This window comes from Tamandua tetradactyla, chromosome 9 (genome assembly GCF_023851605.1).
Source record: "Tamandua tetradactyla isolate mTamTet1 chromosome 9, mTamTet1.pri, whole genome shotgun sequence".
Lineage (NCBI taxonomy): Eukaryota > Metazoa > Chordata > Mammalia > Pilosa > Myrmecophagidae > Tamandua > Tamandua tetradactyla.
Genome location: NC_135335.1, coordinates 100,741,514 through 100,744,372, shown reverse-complemented (window position 1 = coordinate 100,744,372; position 2,859 = coordinate 100,741,514).

The following is a 2,859-nucleotide window of genomic DNA, read 5'->3' as shown; positions in this document are numbered from 1 at the left end:
CCTGCCGCGCCCGCCGCACCGCTCGGCTCGCAGCGCCCGGCTCACAGCGCCGAGTGCTGCGCTGGGCCGCCGCCGCGGGCCGGGGCGGGGCCCACGGCCTCCCACGTCCTCAGATGCGCTAATCCACGGCCGAGAGCCGCCCGCCAGGGGAGAGCAAGCGATGGCCGAGCCTCCGGGCCCCTCGGGTTCCACGGCCGTCGCTGCCCTCTCGTGGTAGTTCCTGGGTAGTGGGGCGCCGAGGCGAGGGCGCTTTGGAGAAAGGTTTCTTTGCAGTGTAGGGTTTCAAGTTAAGAAACGTTTCCTCGAAAACAAGGAAGAGAGTTGCATTCCTAATACTCCTACTCTGAGGACTGAGTGAATACTCCTTAGAATGACAACCCACGCATCTAATAAAAGATTTTGCAACCAATTTATCAATTTGCACTAAGAAATACAAGATTCCTTTGTCAGACGACTGTGCACCAGTAAGGCAGCTCCTGATCCTCTGCTACTCGCTGGAGCCTTTTGGCAAGAGCAAAGTATGGGCCGAGTATGATCTGACAAAATAAGAAACCTCGGATGCATACACCATAAGCGTTCACAGAGAGGTAGCATTTTGCACGTATCGCTTTTCCTCTATAAGGCATCCTCTCACGTAGTGCTGTGAATGAGAACTCAGACTTTTGAGCCTGGCTTCGGGCTTCGAATCTGCATTCTGACACTAACAGCTGTGTGACCTTGAGCCTATCACATTAACTGAGCCTGGGGTTGTCGTGGGGGTTATATAATTTAATCCCCGTTTTACTGATAAAGAAATAAAACACATTAACACATGGCAAATATTGTTCATGATCAGAGGAACAGTTCAAGCATTTGCAGGTGCTACTGTTATTTTGGAAAACAAAAACCCTGACTTCCTTCATAAAGAATAAATAGGGGTCCTAAAACCACAGTTCTAGAGTGTATACACAGGACTGGTCGCAGTACTCCCAGCTGATGTGATACCAGGGGCCTCCTTCTCCAGTTATCTCTGTGTCTAACTAAATTAAGATCATTTCTAAGATAAGTAGAGCAAAAATTACTTCCTGCAATATTAATCATTATTCTTCTGTAGTTGCCTTGTTTCGCATCTTCTTTTCCTTCAGTGTGTAATTTGCACAAAGCTTTTTCTTCTCATAATCCCTTCTAATTAAGTCTAGCCTAATTATCCCTTTGAAGACACCTCTAACTGGGATTCAGCATTCATATGTCATTAATCTCAGCCTGTCCTCTGACCTGATCAAGCAAATCTGGGAAACAGGCCAGAAGAGTATACAATTATTGTAAGGGCTGTGGTATTTAAACATCCTGCACAAAGCCACCAACCCAGTATCTGGGAATTCCTCTGTTCTAGTTTGCTAGCTGCTGGAATGCAATAAACCAGAAACAGAATGGCTTTTAAAAAGGGGAATTTAATAAGTTGCTAGTTTACAGTTCTAAGGCCGAGAAAATGTCCCAATTAAAACAAGTCTATAGAAATGTCCAATCTAAGGCATCCAGGGAAACATACCTTGGTTCAAGAAGGCTGATGAAGTTCAAGGCTTCTCTCTCAAGTGAGAAGGCACATGGCAAACACAGTCAGGTCTCCTCTCTCAGCTGGAAGGACACATGGCGAGTATGACACCATCTGCTAGCTTTCTCTCCTGGCTTCCTGTTTCATGAAGATCTCCAGGAGGCATTTTCCTTCATCTCCAAAGGTTGCTGAGTCATGGACTCTCTGCTTCGTGGTGCTGCAGCATTCTCTGCCCTCGCTGAATCTTTTACTCTTCAAAATGTTTCCTCTTTTATAGGACTCCAGAAACTTATCAAAATCCACCCAAATGGGTGGAGTCATGTCATCACCTAATCCAGCTTAACAATCACTCTTGATTAAATCACATCTCCAGGGAGATGATCTAATTGCAGATCCAAACATACAGTATTGAATAGGGATTATTCTGCCTTTACAAAATGAGATTTTGATTAAAACATGGCTTTTCTAGGGGACATATATCTTTTCAAACCAGTACATCCTCCCACAGTGTTTATCTCTAATGCAGTTCAGTAAGCAAAATCTGAATTATATCTTAAGCTGAAAATTCTGGGTTATCTATGGCTATCCTCTGAGTAAGTAACAGAAGTCACTGAATTTCAATGTCCACATTTTATGTGGTCAGAAACTTAAGTCAACATTACTTAAACATCTAGAATATAATTTTTTTTTCCTATTAAGTCTTGAGAGACAAATCTAGACTATTTAAGGTAAATACATTTAGTTTCATCTCTACTATTCATGTTGTGGTTACTTTTTAAGTTGAAGTGTTAGTTATAGTAACATGAAACTTGTAACGTTTCAGGCTTTGAAGCAGGGAGACTGAAAAAAAAAATTTCAGGGCTATCTACGTGGGACATGACTCCCAGGGGTGTGGACCTTCCTGGCAAGGTGGGACAGAAATCCTAGAATGAGCTGAGACTCAGCATGAGGGGATTGAGAAAAACCCTAGAATGAGCTGAGACTCAGCATCAAGGGATTGAGAAAACCTTCTCGACCAAAAGGGGGAAGAGTGAAATGAGACAAAGTGTCAATGGCTGAGAGATTCCAGAGTCGAGAAGTTATCCTGGAGGTTATTCTTACGCATTGAGTAGATGTCACCTTGTTATTCAAGATGTAATGGAGAGGCTGGAGGGAAATGCCTGAAAATGTAGAGCTGTGTTCCAGTAGCCACGTTTCTTGATGATGATTGTATAATGATATAGCATTCACAATATGACTGTGTGATTGTGAAAACCTTGTGTCTGATGCTCCTTTTATCTACCTTGTCAACAGACAAGTAGAACATATGGAATAAAAATAAATAATAG